This window comes from Bactrocera neohumeralis, unplaced genomic scaffold (assembly GCF_024586455.1).
Source record: "Bactrocera neohumeralis isolate Rockhampton unplaced genomic scaffold, APGP_CSIRO_Bneo_wtdbg2-racon-allhic-juicebox.fasta_v2 cluster09, whole genome shotgun sequence".
Lineage (NCBI taxonomy): Eukaryota > Metazoa > Arthropoda > Insecta > Diptera > Tephritidae > Bactrocera > Bactrocera neohumeralis.
In genome coordinates this window covers 23,972,079-23,990,403 of record NW_026089622.1, presented here as the reverse complement: position 1 = coordinate 23,990,403, position 18,325 = coordinate 23,972,079, and the positions used below count along the sequence as shown (strand labels likewise).

Genomic DNA, 18,325 nt, shown 5'->3' with positions numbered 1-18,325 from the left:
AACCTCTTCGCTTAGAAAAATGGTCCCAGTTCCTTAATAATTTGAACGACATCTCGCAGATACAAATTCCACGATGGCTAAACTATTCCCCCGAATACAAGGTGAACTACACGGCTTCTGCGACGCCTCTGAAAAGGCATATTGTGCCACTATATATGTGCGTACACAAAGCGATGTCGCAACTACAAGCCACCTACTAGCGGCAAAAGCAAAAGTTGTGCCTCTAAAAACGCTAAGTCTCCCACGACTTGAACTCTGTGGCGCTCTGCTACTAGCAAAACCTGGCGAAATACAAATTATATTTATGGTCCGATTCCGAGATAGTTCTAGCCTGGTTAGAAAAACCACCACATGCGTGGAAAACGCATATTTCTAACCGAACATCTCAAATACTTGACCTAGTAGGATCAGCCACTTGGCGTCACGTAGCCAGTGCTGACAATCCTGCTGATCTAGGTACAAGAGGATGCAAACCTCTGCATCTCACCACTTCCACCCTCTGGTGGAATGGCCCCCGATGGTTATCGAAATCTCCCGATTCTTGGCCACAATCGCCAATGCGCAACATACTTGCTCCAGAAAGTCAAAAAATTGACGCTTATCATTCAACACTGGATGACACTGACATCCTCCTTTTCCGCGTAGGCGCTTATATGCTCAAGTTTTTAGAGCGGCTTAAACTTAAAGTTAAAGGAGCAACTTATCTCCATTGCGATGCATTGACGCACCAAGACTTACAAAAAGCAAAGGTCGCTCTTATCGCATCAACCCAAACGCGCTACTTCAGCTGCGATATAGCATTACTAAGGGAATCGAAGCCTATTGATAAAAAAGCTCATTCTTAGTTCTAAACCCATTTCTAGACACGAAGGGTTTACCTCTTGCGAATGGTCGGCTTGCTGATTCAACTCTAACGTATAATGAACGCCAGCCTATAATCATACCAGAGAGGTGTCCGTTTGCCACTTTATTTATTAGATATATCCACTTACTGATGCTCCACGCCGAAAATCGTCTCATGCAACATATGGTCCGCCAAGAGCTGTACATACCCCGACTGAAGCGACAAATAAAGAAGTGCATTTTTCTGTGCAAAATCTGCACTATGCATATGCAGAAAAGGCGATCGCAGATTATGGCAGCACTTCCACTTGAACGCTGCAATTTTGCTCTGTCTTTCACCACTACAGGTGTAGATTTTGCTGGGCCTTTTATTCTGTTTCACGACAAAAGCAGTACTCTTTGAGCTGTGTACGAATCTGATGACAGAGGCTTTTCTTGCGGCTTTTGCTCGTTTCGTCGGACGAGAAGGCTTTCCATCAAAAATCATGAGCGATAATGGTAAAACTTTTATCAGAGCTCAAAGAGCTACCGAAAGACAGTTTGTGGACTTCACGAAACAAGTCTCACCTGACATTGTCCAAAAATACGCTCCTAAGGTATCAATTGGCAGTTTTTTTTTTGCCAACCCCAGATAAAATCGAAACGTAACAGCAACTAATAAACAAAGAAATTAAAAAAATGTAATAATAAACTCATCCACTAGAAATAAATACCCACCAAAAACCTAAACCAAAAAAAGGGCTCGATCCACATGACGACTCATGCCACATTACGTGGCACCAACGCCCATATGAGTATATACAAATATATAATAATTAACATGATATCTCTTAACAGATCAATATGGATGCCGAGATGCCCACTGTTCCTACGCCCACTGTGCGTTCCGCCGTCACGGTTCCGCGCCCTAAAGCTACCCCAGTAGCAGCGCCGCGCACAACCATCGCTGCCGCACCTCCCCGAGAAATTCCAACGGCTTCGCGCAGTGACCCGCAAGCAATGGCTCCGATGCAGCCTGGCGCCTACCCATTTCATGTGCGAATGCACGATCAGGTACCAATGCCAGGTATGCATGCGGCACCATCACACGATGCTGCACCGCACCGCCGGACCCGACGTCGGGCGTCATAATGCCCCTCGCAGTCGTACTGCCAGCCGACGGCCCCCGCGACCGCAACCACGAAGGCCGGCATTACCATTGGAGGAGCCCCGATTTTGGCGTCATAGTCAAGTAACCCCTAAACCGCAAGCCCGCCGTGCAACAGGCCTCAGCAACGTTGTTGCACCACTCCAACAACTTCAGAGGTTACTAGGCTAAATACTCACCTAGGGGGCCGGGATGTATAAATGAGCATCCTCCCCCGAAGATCCACACACACCCCACATTAGCATACCACATCAACTCAACATATCAGCACTGACACGCATCCTTCACCACACTCATCACATCACCACTTACCATCCACATTACTCACGAGAGCAACACATATTGACACCCACACACAAGTACACCAACCAACCAACAACCATGACACCGCCCCCATACCAAAGCGAAAAAGGGAACCGACGAGGAGAACCAGTTCAGTTGGTTATGGACATCAGCAATGATCGGTGCATTTCGCAAATCTCCCACGCCGCAGAGATAATAATTTTATAAGCTTTTCAATTTTCGGGAATTTGTGAATTCTAAATTATCTAATAAAACCCTATTGGGGTTTATACCGTCCCCAAAATTATTAACAGTTGTGAATTATAAAGTGTTTAATAAACCCCAATTGAAATACGCGTGAACAAACAAGTACATCTTTTCATTTCTTGATTCACGAGAAATTTGTGGTGAGCTAAAAGGTGAGTGCGGGATAAAATCAATGTTATATTCTTTATGCACTTTTATTTAGAATATCTTGATAATCTTTAGAATGAAATTGTAACGAACTTACATTTAACGAGACATTCCTAATCTCAATGTAGATTCTCGTTCGTTGGGCGCCAATTACGTTGTGTCCTTTGACGATTATGTTATTGTCCTTTCAGAGCCAAATAAGAAGGCAATGTTGTAACGGGAAGGCTGGAGCAAGTACGTTTATTATAGATGAAATACAAAAAACCAACTGAACTTAATATTGAACTCTAAAAACATTATTGAACCTAAAATTCTAAGTGTGCGTTACTATATCCGGCAAGTCGAATCAGCATACGCCAACACAGTCGCTTGCGAAATAGGCAAGTGTCGGTTTACCGCTGCTGGCCGCAGTGGCTGGGCAACAAACATATGCGTCAGCAGAATGTTGCAATGTAAACAAAGTACATTGCACTATTCTTGCATTTCACAAACAAAAAGTGCAATTCTTACTTGTTAACTTATGTAGGTACTTACATACAGCATACAATCCGCTTATGCTGGTATACCCAGCGTACATTGGGTACAATCATTCCGAAAATAATCACAACATTTCATTAAATTCACCGGTACGATAAATTGAAATTACGCGAATTTCAATTTGATAAAAATAAAATGGTTTAAAATAATAAAAATATATATATACCAGAAAACAGTCGTGCCAAAAACACATTCAAATCAATTCAGTTCAGCATAGACCACACTGTTGATTGGCCGCCAGGGTCAACTGATCTGATGCAACGCGAACAATCTGTTCTTCGGCAATCCCGATCGACTAAACGGTATGGCTGGCCTCGGTTCCAATCGTATCATGTCAGTTCATAGCGTTGCGACGATTGTTTGAATCGATGTGAAATCTCGGGTAAACTATAAGTTAATCTACTAGTAAATCTATAAACAGTTTTCTTCTGGACTTGTGGACTATATACTATATATCGGGTGATTTTTTAAGAGCTGGATAACTTTTTTTTAAAAAAAAACGCATAAAATTTGCAAAATCTCATCGGTTCTTTATTTGAAACGTTAGATTGGTTCATGACATTTACTTTTTGAAGATAATTTCATTTAAATGTTGACCGCGGCTGCGTCTTGGTGGTCCATTCGGAAAGTCCAATTTTGGCAACTTTTTCGAGCATTTCGGCCGGAATAGCCCGAATTTCTTCGGAAAAGTTGTCTTCCAAAGCTGGAATAGTTGCTGGCTTATTTCTGTAGACTTTAGACTTGACGTAGCCCCACAAAAAATAGTCTAAAGGCGTTAAATCGCATGATCTTGGTGGCCAACTTACGGGTCCATTTCTTGAGATGAATTGTTCTCCGAAGTTTTCCCTCAAAATGGCCATAGAATCGCGAGCTGTGTGGCATGTAGCGCCATCTTGTTGAAACCACATGAGTCAACATTTAAATGAAATTATCTTCAAAAAGTAAATGTCATGAACCAATCTAACGTTTCAAATAAAGAACCGATGAGATTTTGCAAATTTTATGCGTTTTTTTTTAAAAAAAAGTTATCAAGCTCTTAAAAAATCACCCGATATATGTATTAATACTTAAAGTGCGGTTAATTAAAGTACGTCTTTTAAAATAAGATACAAAAATTATATATCCAATAAATACGAAACGGTATCAATAAACGGCTAATACGCGTATTTTTAGTAAACAAATCCGAAAAAACTCTTATTTGCGTAAAAAAGTTTCAGTTTGGGCTGAGACGAATTATTTTGAAAGACTACATTTTCTAAATGGGCTTAGATTCAAAAAAATCAAAAATTCAAAATATTTACAAATACCGGCAGAAACTACATGCTCAAAGCAAGGTGCTAAAAACTAAAAAGTGGTAAAGACATTTCATATACCAAATGCATTGCTGTGAGTGACAGTTTGATACGATACTGCGCTCGCTTTTCATCTTCACCGATTCAAGACAATTAAAAAAGACAATTTAGACAATATTTGGACGCGTCTCTGATCCTCGGCTTACGCCAAATATGAAAACTGCTTAGACCAGTTCGAAGAAACAAAAGCGATGATTTCTGATCAAGTAAAGCTATTAAGAGCAATTGCAGCTACTCCACACCCGAGAGTAGAGCTGCCACAAAGTCAAAGTCAAGAGGCAAGTTCAGGCATTTATCTCAAAGTGCCAGCGTGCGATACAAAAATACATATGTCATGGATGTTATGAGCAATGGCCGTCCTTCCGGGACATGTTTACAGCCGTGTACATAAAACATACAAATTATCACAGCAAAAATTGTATCACCTCCGATACAAAGCTAAAGGTAAAGCAGCATAAGTAGTAAAACAGTTGACGATAATTTCAATTTGGCTTGGGAAGCCCTGAAGTCAAGATCCGAAAACGAGCGAATATTGGTAGATAAGCAAATAACGATATTAATGAAAATAATATAAACTCATGGAAAACAAGTGAAGAATTTATCAAACTTCAATCCACTGTTTCCAACCGTTTGTCAGTTTTATCGACACAAAATACTCCCTCAGACAGCTGGGACCCTATACTGGTAAATATATGCACAGCGGCAACCACAAAATACGTTATTGCTGTGGGAGTCATCGCTCTCATCAAGACAAAAATGCCCCTCGTGCCAACAGTTGAAAGAATTTTGCACTATCCAGTACGAAATTGCGGAAAGGGTAGACAAAAAAATAACTAAACCAAAAGGTACTCAACACGACCTCAACAGAAGCTTCCACAGACCCCAAGCCAGGAGCAACAGCAATTTAAATAGTAGCGGCTTGAAAAATCAAACGTTCACATCCGAACAATACAAACAAATGTCATGTGAAATATGAAAAAGGGACATAAACTTAAAGATTGTGAGAAATTTAAAAATTAAATATCATTCACCGAAATCATTTTGTAAAGTCAAAAAGACTTTGCACAAACAGCTTATCACATGCGCAGATCCTTAAAGATTGTGAAAGCAAATTTAATTACGTTTATTGTCATAAACGACGACATTCGATGCTTTTTTTTAGCTCACGCCCAAACAGCGCAAATATCGAAAAAGCCACGGGTTTAGTTGCAACAACTAATCCCAAAGTGCCGTATTCACAAAATTTCCAAGAAGCACCATGCTGCACAAAAGCATTAAAAACTCAAACGCTACACATCGAAAATCAAAGTAGGGTACTACTACCTACAGCAGTCGTCTCCATCGAACATCGCGGAGAACAGTTTAAGCTCATGGCTTTAATAGACCAAGGATCACAACGATCTTTCATAGCATCTAGGCCACAAAATAAGCAAAAACTTCCAACAAAACAAGCCAACTTTGAAATTACGGAAATGGGCGGAAGAGTAGTAACTCTAACAAAAAATAAAATCTATCATATAAATAGCAAGCATTGGGAAAAGATTCACACCTTAAGTTAGCATATCCCAACTGCAGCAGCCCCGCTCAAATAGATCTTCTATTAGGCAGTGATCTCATACCACAGATAATACTTGAAGGTATTGAACAAATTTTAAACATATTTCAGGCACAAATCACTATTTTCGGTTGGATCCTAAGTGGACTAGTTACGGAACCATTCACAACGATGACAACTCAAGTTGAAGAAATCTCAAACGAGTACCTCAATTCAAAATGAAGAAAATTTTGGGAGATAAGAGAACTCCCCCCATCTATACTACTAGATCAATAATGATCGATACGTTGTACGACTACCACTAGAACAGCAATTTCCCAAAACAATCGCCTTAGGTCACTCTCGCACCTCTGCAATACAGCAGTTTCAAAGTACGGAAAGAAACCTACTTAAAAGAGGTGAGCTCAAAACAAAATATGATGGCGTATATTCAAATAGGTATTCAACGGGGACGTCGAAACAATGTATAGACAAATAGTCGTACATAAAGACGATCAAGATTTTTCCAACTTGCTTCTTGCTTCGTGCTAACGGTCGGCTTGCCAACTCAAGGCTGTCATATATCGAACGCCAGCCCATAATTCTATCAAAATAATCACAACTTGAAACATTACTTATCCGTTACATACAAATGCTGCACGCTGAACATCGCTTATAGCCCTGACAAACGACAGCGCTAATTTGATTAGCGGGATTCATTTGCATTAACTTGCGCATTTGACCCATGCTAATGCAAGTTTGTAATGCGCAAGAATTTCGTACATTTAGCTGAATTTACCAAATTTGAGTAGGCAACATTGTCCAAAAATCGCCGATTTTTGCTGTTTTTTGACAGATGTCGCTTGAAGTCTGCCGCCTCCTTTGCGTTTTTAGCATCAGAGGTAAACAGTTTTATATTGCTAATTAAATTATGTGCAAGTTTATTAACAAAAACAAATTTTCATAGTTTTAGGTGGCAGAAAATAAACAACGCATAGTTTGCTATCCATTTCTCCAATATTCTTTTTCGCACACTTTTTCCGCATTACAATCAGTTATTGCTTTTAATTTCACTCTATTATCTTTTAAAGTAGTTAATAATAAACGAAGTTTGGCGTTAAATTTATATAAATTTTCCAAAAATAACAAAATTTCTATTAATAATTTATTCTATTTATTTTTATTTCACTTTTTTTTTAATAAATATACAAATTTCACTATCAGCTGCCTAAATGCACAAGTCTGCCATCTGTCATTAGCGTTGCTTAAGGCGCATTAATTTTGCTCGTCTGTCAGGGCTATTAACGCAACATATCATCCGACAAGAGTTCTATATTCCGCGCCATAAGCCTCAAATAAAAAAGTGCATTTTCATGTGCAAGATCTGCACGATGCATAAACAAGAAATAATGTCCGGGGCTATAAGTGCGAGAGATAGCGAAAAACAGTTTGTGGATTTCATTAAAGAAGTTTCCTCTGAGATTGCATAAAAGTACTCTCTCTAAGGCATTAAATGGCAGTTTATCCCCCCAAGCGCTCCTCATGTGGGTGGTTTATGGTAATCCGCTGTAAACAGTTTTAAATCCCACATAACATTACTAATTCGCATTGAAGCTGCGCTCAATTAATCGCCACTAACAGCACTTTCAAGATCCCTTGCACTTGCAAGATCCCTCAGATCTTACAGCCCTAACCCCAGGGCAATTTCTCAAAGGAGCACCCATTCTGCCCACACCTGAACGAAGCGTGGAGTCGCTGTCCTTATTAAATCGATGGGAGAGAATTAAAATTCTCCTTTATAATTTCAGTCGCCGATGAAAAGAAGACTATTTAAAGGACCTCTGTTTGATTTTTATCATCAAATATTGACCTCAAAAAAGAATATTTAACTTCTTACCGCTGATGGGGGAAAATTAAAGACCTTGTTTGAGTGAGAATATATTCATTCTAATTTTTATTTGGTATTTTCATTACTTACACATATACTCCTAGGCGATCGGGCCACTATTAACACAGTAAAAAATTTTACTTACAAATAAAGGCGAAAACGTTTTTGTCGGTAAAAGAATCCAAGGGATTGTACTTGACATTTAATTTTGAATATGTTCATACAAATATGTTTCTTTGGAAAAATAAATGAATTTAAGGCTGTTTTCTCAATGTCCGGTTACCAGCCTTTTTGTTCAGTTAATAGAGTTGTCCGGTTAATAGCGTGAAAATGCATGTGAGTGTTTATGTACATATGTTTGTATGTTCAATATAAATATTATATAAATATATATTTATTTTCGGTTTTGCTGATAAATAAGCATGTTCAATGATATTTGAACAACCTCCACAATAGGTTGGAAAACATCAGAAAATTCGCCTAAGCTTTGAGATTTTGTCCGATGTAACGATGATTGTCTACCTCCTACGGAGTGGCGGCTTGGGCGCATAGAAAAGCTTTACTATGGCTCCAACGGTCATATCCGAGTAGTCGATCTTCGTAAGCAAACTGGAACCGTTTTTTACCAACCATCGATAATAACGAGACGTTGTCAAAACTCGTTAAAGCAACCGCCGAATTAAAAAATAATTAAACGATATAATTAAATTACTTAAAAGCTCGTCGGAAACGAGGACTCATTCGTACCACATATTGTGGAACAAACTCAGAACGATATAAATCTAGAATCACTTACTCTTGTTCCACACAGGGTAATATGGATGCTTATATGCCGGTTCCACCAACGACAGCTAATCATTCGGCTTCGAACAACCACTGTAACAACTGCACCAACCGTTGCATGGAGTGCAACCCGACAAACACCGACTGCGGCTCCGCAGCCGCCCTTGGGCACTGCTTGAATTGTCCAGCTCAAACGCATGTCACACAGGAGTGCGAGTCTGACACCATATGCCAGCACTGTGAGCGGCCACATCATACGCTGCTACACCGAAATCCCAGAGGCACTGTCGATCATCCATCTGCTCCCCGTAGCCGCGATATAGTCCGACATGCGCAGCCAAGCCGTATAGCACAGTCCCGTCAACGAAAAGTACTCGTAGCACCTCGTGCCTGGCGTCCACACAACGGCACTTCAACGAGGTTCCAATCAGCAAGGCCGCAACCTCGCCGCACGACCTGACTCAGCAATGTGGTCGCCACTTTGCAACAGCTGCAGCGACTTCTAGGCTAACTATTCTCTACACACCACACTCGCAGAAATGAATTCACTGTTATGCGAATTGATCAAAAAGATATATTCTTTACTCGCTATGGTTTGCATAGAATTATAAATAAGTGTGTTTAAGCTGATTAAATATGCTTATCATGTAATAGTTCTATGTCTTAGATCTAAAGTCTAAGTTGATTAAATGTGCCTATCATGTAATACTATTACATGTCTTAGGTCTAAAGTCTAAATTGATAATATGTGCCTATCGTGTAATAGTAGCATGTCTTTAAAGTCGAATATGTGTGTTTTATGTTATTAATTATGTTAAAACTGGTTTTAGATATTATTATTTTACTTTCTGTACTCTTTCATGTTGATACGGGTGTTAACTCTCCCACTCCTAAAATAAATGTCCTCATTTTATCAGCGTAAGGTTGGCTGATTCTTGAAGTTCATGTAGTTTCTTTCGATCTTGAGTGGCCTTATGTAGTTTTATTAATTTGGGAATAATTCAAAATATGAGAAAGATGGTCCCAATTGTTGAAATAAAGTTAGGAGTGGAGGGTCGTCGGTTGGGATAAGAAGTTTGTGTAATTTTTGTATAATGGTGAATTTCGTTTCATCAATTGAGTTGATGACTTCTTCAATGGTTATAGTTTCAACATGTTGTGAGATTTGTTTTATTTTATCCTGTGGATTCATGTAATTCTCTCCGTCTTTGTTTACTGTGTTGTTGAACTGGATAAGTTTTATTCCTGAGATTGTTTCGTTATTTACTATGTGTTCTCCATCTAGTATTATATTACCGTAATCTAGGAATCTAATCTTTGGATTTGTTTCTTCTATAGTTTTACATGTTGCTTCTTCTTTTGTTAAGAGTTCTGATATATAGTACATTTGATTTCTTTGTTAATTTAACATGTAAAGTTACTTAAAAGATGTTTACAGTTTGATACTCTGATATAATTATTTATAGTATGTTACATTGTGTCGTCTAATATAATATACTTGTATATTTTCCATGCAAATAGCTTAATGGAGTTACTTAAAATAGTTTACATTTTATTTTTAATAAAGGGTATTTATATATAACTAGATGAATCGGCAAATATAAATTATTTCTAGTTTCTAGATAAATTCTAGTGTAGACAAAAAGTAATTTACTTATTATAAGTGTGTTAGTACATATGTATATGGTATATGCGAGAAGTAGGCACGGAGCGCTATGAAAAAAAAACCCTGGTCGGACAAACACCGGGGTGTATCAAATTTTTTTCACATTGAACTTTTTACTTTTATTAGTTTGGCAACGCTGATTATTTGACAGTTTGTAACTCCTTTGTTATTCTTAAATAATCAGAATTCTAATATAGCGTGAACAATATTATTTGTTAGCCCATCTTTAGCGAGCACAAACAAACTGGTATACTCAAATCTAAGCCACAAATAGACATCGTTTGGCCTTGGGATTTTGCAAATGCCAATTTAATCGGAAACTGAATTCAGTTTGAATTGAATTGGCACCACGCTAGAGGATGAGTAAGGTCACTATCAGCTGATGTTATGTAAACAAAGCCACAGCTGAGAGGTGCCATTGTAGAAACGTCAAGTGTAGTCCGGGGTTGAGTTTCTATTGGAATCCAAGGTGGCCGACTTTTAACCGGAAAATGGTCGCATAGTGTTATTTTCTTAAAATTTATGGAAAAGTTGTCCCAAAAATATTGGTTATATATAAAAGTTTAATATATTTTCAAAAGAAAATCGTTTTATTTTAATATATATTTTTAAAGATGAGAACAATATGAGCTAATACGTGAAAAATTAAGTTTTTTATTTATGCCTCTTTTTAACTGTGGTAAGTTAATAAATGTTCACCACAGAAAAATTTTACGAACAAATAAGCAACTATGCCGAATAGTGGGGTCCAGATTATACTCATTCACAGCCATATTTACATTTTTGTCATCGTAACGAAGGTTTTTGCAAGGCAATTTGTTTGAGTTTATTTCATGGTTAAATGCTTTACGATGGTTTATTTAGTTATTTGAATCTGGAAGAAGTGTGCAAATTTCCCTTGAGACGATAAATAACAGATCGGGTTTGGATTTTATTCCAATAAAAGTACGGAATAACTAAACATGGCCTCGTTAATACTGCTGTGTAATGGGTCAGGTGCTGTTCCAATTTTATGATTTAAGAGGTGTAAAAGCGATACGCGATGCTGTGAAGTACTCAAATGTATTTATGAACTTAGTTGGTCGTGAATTCGAGATAAAATTTTAAATTCAATGACTTGCTTGTGGAAGGTGCACGTCGCATTGCTAGGTAAGCTAAAATTAAACTTTATTTCAAAAGATTTACCATGTAATTTTTATTTTTTTTTTTTTATAGAATCAGCAAAGAAGCTGGTGTAGAACGTTTGATTATTTGTCTGCTTTAAACGCTAGTCCTAAACCAATGAGCTTTGTGTTTGAGGGTGGAAGTAACTTTTTGAAGAGCAAATACTCCGGTGAGCACATTCGGATGTTGTACAAGCTATTGTCAATTGCGCTTAGGATCCCAATACTGCTGGTCAGGTTTATCAAGCTGTTGGGTAGGTTTTGAGCAAAATTGAATTTACATATTTTATAATACGATAAACACCCACCTTGCAGACCAAAGCGTTACCAGTTAAGCGAATTAATTGACTGGTTTCATCGTGTTATGCGGAAAAATGAAAAATGGTGGGGATACCATCGTTAAGACATGCGTTGCGATCCTACCTTCTTATTGAAAGCCAAGTTCACTGAGCTTATCTGTCCTGGACAACCTATTGGTGAGCTACATACGGAACGTATCGATCGCGAATGTATTACCGATGTCGTTCCCTCCGACATGCCGTGGTTGAAGAATTTTGGTGTACAATTGACCTCCACGGAAGAGCAAGTACCTTGGGAATTGTGACCATATCGCGCTGCGCAATATTATGATGCCGAATTGGGAGAGTGGGGGGAACCAGCTCCACCAAAACCGATAGAACATCGGGAAGAACTACGCAAATAATAAACAACACTCATCAAATGAAAGTTGGCAGCGTTGGTGACCAAGCAGCGATTTGAAAAGAAACATTTGCATCTACGCGAATTACAATTCGTCTTTACATCTAGTGAATTATGGTCGATTATGAATGGTGTGGAAGTCGATATTTAAACTATATAATGAACCGCTATTAAAAATTAAGGAATTTGAGTTGTATTTTTAATTGGGCCAAACAAGTTATTATCGATTTGAATAATTTCAAACGGAATTTATTTCGAACAATCATTTATTTTTTTAAATACTATGCCAGTATTGCTACCGAGCATGGCAAAATAGCGTTCCGTAAGCTAATTTAAACTACTTTTTACTACTATATAGATATTGCAAATTCAAAAAAATAATTTCTTTAAGAATACTTTTTATTTAAAAACTTAGCTTAGAACTAAATACATAATGTGATAAATCTGTTAGGATAATCAAACACTCCATTTGGGAACGAGTAGGATTCCTGATCGCTGGCATATAGCTAAATTCTGACATATAAAACGTGTATGTAGTTTGTGATTACAAAAATTTATACATAAAATTCAGAAAACAAGGCTATTATAATTATCTCTGGATTTATCTTACAGTAAAAAATTGTGTTTTACTGTTCAGACGAATTATTATGATATGTAATACCAAATTTTTCCACAATAGTTATCTCTTTTGGTACACTCATTATCAAAAATAATTTTCAATTTTTCCATGAATAAATTAACTACAACGCTTAAAAATATATAGCATATTTATTTATATCAAGAAGATATAATTAAGTCTTTTGATAACAGCTTTAAACTTCAATCTATAACAAAAATTGTAAATAGTATTTATACATGTACAAATATAGTACTATAAATTTATAATTTTATATTATAGCATTTTCGCTTTCTGCAACCCCTTTTGACCTTTCGCCACCCTTATTCACCAGAGGTGGCCGTGATGTTTTATTGTGAACGTACACTTGGGTAGGTTAAGGACTGTGAATGGCTCTTTTTTCTATGGTGAAAACTACTCCTCTATACCATGATTGGCACATCTGTAGGTATGATAGCAATCCGTGGTATTAATATATTTCACCTTTGAAATTGCCATTCAAAATGCTAGCTTCGATAACGTTTTTCATCAATTTTCGAATGACTAATCGCGCACCGTTTTACAGCCCTGACGGGTTTAAATTACGAAGCAAGATAATTGGAGTTTCAACGTTCAATTGTATATTATGCGGTGGCATGCCTGGAAAATCCAGTGAGTTCAAAATTTCTGTGAGAAAATTGATAGCTTCACTGGCTTCGCAAACTGTATCAATAGATTTATATGATGTATGATACCAAATTCCCTGGCAACAACTGTTGTATCTTCAAATTTAAATTGTCAACGTCTGCATGTTTTGCTGATAAAATAGCTCATTCTACAAACCACTCATGATTCATGTACTGTGTGTGTACATCGGGAAATATTTGCTCAATGAGATTATCTTACGAATCAGCGATTGTGCAGAAATCACTCGGTAATTTTACGTATCCCGTTTCATCTGTAGCAACTTTTCATCAACGAAATATAAAAAATTGTTTTAAGAAAGTTTCAGCGGATCGATACGAGTATTGAAGCATTTGAACGCGCATATTCATTTTCAGCTGTACTTTTCAACATTATCCCACAATGGAGATGATTTAAAGCAAGTGTTGATCGCATCAGCGTATGTTGAACGTGGAATCAAGGGAAGTGTTTGTCTGAAATTACCTGAGAGCACCAACAGAAGTAGATTCGTAAAAATGTATGTGGTTCGTTTGGCATTGGCAGCAATGAGCCCATTTTATGATAAACTTTGATTCTCATTTTGAATGTAAAATTGTATTGTTGATTACACAAGTCTACAAATAAAAAGCGAAAAAATGCAACTGTCTTGGCCATGCGTGCATCGTTATCTTTGAAGGTTCCTAAGTTTGAATTAGAAGGTAAAAAAAAACATCACGTACAGTTTTCCAGTTACATCAAAAAAAAAGTCTCTTTGAAGAAATATTTGAAAAATGCCCTGTTGAGTAATATACTGGTAAAATTTAAAAATAAAAAAAAGTTTTTACTTTATGTAAGACGTTTATTATATCGTGTAATAACTACATATAACTATTGAACCTGTTTTGTAGATTTCCTTTTTGCAAATGGCGATTTTTTCTTGTATTCTCTATTACTTTCTCTCATTAGGAACCAACAATAATCCCCCATCATTGCAGGATTCCAGCGGCCTTGATATCTCTGTTCCATTGTTAAAATATCTTGGTGGAACCTCTCTCCCTGTTCATCACTGACGGAACCCAAATTTTGTGGAAAAAAACTCAAATGTGAATGTAAAAAATGAATTTTTAGTGACATTCTGCAACCCATTCTTTGGTAGTTTTCCAGCAACTCGTCGATTAGTTCCTCATACGGATTAGACTTTTTGTTTCCTAAAAAATCCTGACAGTGCTTCTAAATGATATCCAGGCTTTACGTTGAACGGGGTTTAGTTTCTCTTCAAACTGCTTGTCCTTCAGAATTTTTCGGATTTTGGGTCCAATGAAAATTCCTTCTTTTAGCTTGACCTCACTTAACTTCGAGAAAACTTCTTTGAGGTATTTGAAAGCTTCGCTATTCTTATCTAAAGCTTTAACAAAGTTTTTCATCAATCCGAGTGTTATGTGTAAAGGGGGCAGCAAAACCTTACGAGGGTCAACTAGAGGTATATTCTTGATGTTAGCTTCACCCGGCACGAAATCACCTCTTTGCGGCCAATCTTTTATTTTGTAATGTTTTTCTGTTGCTCTACTGTCCCAAAGGCACAAAAAACAGCAGTATTTAGTAAATCGCCCTTGAAGCCCAAGAAGTAGTCCTATGACTTTAAGATCACCACATATCTGTCACTTGTATGTGTTGTAGTTTGTGTAATTCAAAATCAATGACATACTTTCATAAGTTTCCTTCATATCAACAGCGTGGGAAAGTGGAATTGAAGATTTAGTGTTGCCATTATGTAGGAAAACTGCTTTTAAACTTTTCTTAAATGAGTCTATGAATAAACGCCACTCTTCTGGATAATGTTAATAGCCGAACTTGTCCATAACACTTGCAGGATCAGTACAAAAGCAAATTTTATCTCGAAATGTAAAGAAAGAGGCAAACTTTTCATTACGGTATCTAAACGCGGTGACCTTTGTACCTTTGGCCAGTAAATTCCACTGCTGTAACCTTGACGCTAAAAGTTCTGCATGTTGTTTAGATAAGTTAAGGTCACGCACTAAATCATTAAGTTCAGGCTGCTCGATCAAATGTATTTTTTTTTTTTCTTCTTCATCTTCGGAAATCTGATACACAGGAGACTCTTTGCTTCTTTTACGGGATATAATATTATCTTCTATAGCATCATCAACAGCACAACGTCCAAGTTCTGTATCTAAGTCCTGTGGCAATGATGAAACGGGAATTGGTAAATTTTCGCCATGAGGAACGGGTCGTTTAGCTGAAGATATGTCGGGATATTGAATTTTGTGCTTATTTTTTTTTGAAAATCCACATACGTTTGTCATACAAAAATAGCAATCGGTAGCATGGTTTGTCGGCTCACACCAGATCATCGGAATAGCAAAGGGCATTGATGATCTATTTCCATTAAGCCAGTGGCTTAAGTTTAACATACAAGTCTGGCAACAAATATGAGGAGTCCAATTCCGATCTTGATTCACTATAGGAAAACCAAAATACTTGAGATATGCTAATTCAGTCACTTTAGTTATTAATCTGGCATGAGATTTAGGTGTATACAAGCCACAAACATAACAAAATGAATCAGACATTTTTAATCAAAAAATCTCACTTTCCACGGCTATCGCAATAAATATACAACTACCTTCAAGTTTTAAATTGATAAACAAGAAAGAATACAGATAAGACATACGAGAAATGTCATAAATACTCTCGACTAACAAATAACTCAAAGTATATATGGATTTACTTAATACTACGTAAAAAAATAATTTTGAAATTCTTAAAAATCTTACGTGGTACGGAATTTTTAAATATGAATTGATTATTAGTACACCTAATTTAATATAAAAACACCAATAGCCAATCAGTTGCATATTGCCTGTAGACTAGTGTTATTATCATTAGTATTTCGAACTATTTCTGTTCGAATTGACTTCATGAAAACGTTAGAATCTGGATCTGTGGGAATATGTAAACCGTTCAATGGTTCAGGTGGTGCTTCAATTTCAGATAGTTCGACTTTTCCTGACGCGTATCACCTCCAAGGTGGCTCATTTTTGAATTTGATAGCATGACCAGAGAACTTAAAACATAGAGAAGGTGCAGGTTCGACAGCGAACATTTGTTAAAATTGAAGTAAGGAATTCACCTCACAACCACAGAATTCACGCTGTGAAATGTTAACATTTTCAACAGTTCTCTCACATACTCAAACCAAGAATATGAAGATAAATAAATATATGTATGTATTTTCGGCATATGATGACGTGGCATTTCTACCCAAGCAGAGAATATTGAAAAAAAATAAGTTCTTTGATATTTCATTTTTAACAGCGAAAAATGTGTACAAATACAGCTCTCTCACATACAGAAGAATATGAGGAGACGTAAATATATGTATGCATGCTCATGATGATACTCCCAACAACAGCAATGTGATATTTTCGTTCTCGAATTTTTGCTTTCAACTAGGGAATCACAATGTATGCAAATATGTATGCTTTTGGGTTTTGCCGTCGACATTTCCAAAACAATTATAATATGAGTATAATTTTGTATGAATGCATGCATAGTAATATTTACAGTCAATTTGAACTTGCATATTTAATAATTTAATTTGATTTTTACATAACATACTGTAATATACTAATAAATATTTTTGTATTATATTTCTTACTAATGTAAATTGAATTTATCACAACAATATACATATAAATACATGGTCTATCATATTAATCTTTTTATCTGCTCATATAAATGTACATATGTATGTTTGTATACGCATGTGCCATTCTTTTCAGAAATTCAAATCATGATTTTATCACTTATCAATATATTACAAGCGCGCACATTGACCTGCATGTTCATACATTCATATATACTTATAGTATATGTACATATATTTGTATACACTTCCGAACAAATAATGCACAAGCATACAAACATAGATAATATGGCAGCCAAATTGGCGAAGCCCAAATGTAGTAAATTTTACAACAAAAACGATTTCATTCATAAACGCAGGGGCATACTCCACAAGCGCTTCATTCATAAAAACAGACGCCGTAACATCTCCCCGAGCAAGCTCATACGTATGCATTCATACATATTTACGCTAGCTTGTTGGCGACGCTGTTCGAGCAGCAAGGGAAGCGGTAACAATCGGCGATCGTTTGTTAGTTTCTTTCAGCACAGCTCGGATTTTCTACCAACAACACAATGTTGTGGCGCTTTACCGTCGCGTCAGTGTTTCGACACATAGAAGTACTGAACACAATGAGCGCGACCGACTGCAAACGAATATATTAGAATACACACGTTCTAGGGACAGAGTTATTGAGCCAGCTGCACAACTACATAACTGTGTCTATAAGAATGTGTGTATTTGACAGATGTCGCTTGCAGTCTGTCGTGCTCAATTTGTTCAGCACTTGACTCTTTGACAAAACGCAAGATTCGGCCATTGGTTGACCGTGACAACGGAGATACGAAAGAAGCGTGCGACACTTGTTCTTATGAATGTACATATGTATATGGCTCGCATTTGCTTTCGTAAACATACAGACAAATGTGCCAAAGAAGTAATATATGTACATAGTATGTATATGCCATAGAAATTCTATTGGTGCAAATATGGAAATGATAACGAAATAATGCGAATATGCATATTTCATGAAGGTCATCAATTTTCTTTGAAGAAATGGAGTTCATTTGACACATCTTCGCTTTGTAATAGACGAAATAAATATAACTTTTT

The 18,325-nt window shown here is 36.9% G+C and overlaps 1 protein-coding gene, 1 long non-coding RNA gene and 1 pseudogene across 6 annotated transcripts in view; 2 read left to right on the top strand and 1 right to left on the bottom strand.

Moving 5' to 3' along the window:
* LOC126764341 (uncharacterized) overlaps positions 1-18,325 on the top strand; it is a 473,995-nt gene that overhangs the window by 34,274 nt on the left and 421,396 nt on the right. The window lies entirely within an intron of this gene.
* Positions 1-18,325, bottom strand: part of LOC126764081 (synaptosomal-associated protein 25) — a 532,618-nt gene that overhangs the window by 195,512 nt on the left and 318,781 nt on the right. The gene's annotated exons all lie outside the window — the stretch shown is intronic.
* LOC126764150 (NADH dehydrogenase [ubiquinone] 1 alpha subcomplex subunit 9, mitochondrial-like) lies at positions 11,060-12,444 on the top strand (annotated as a pseudogene).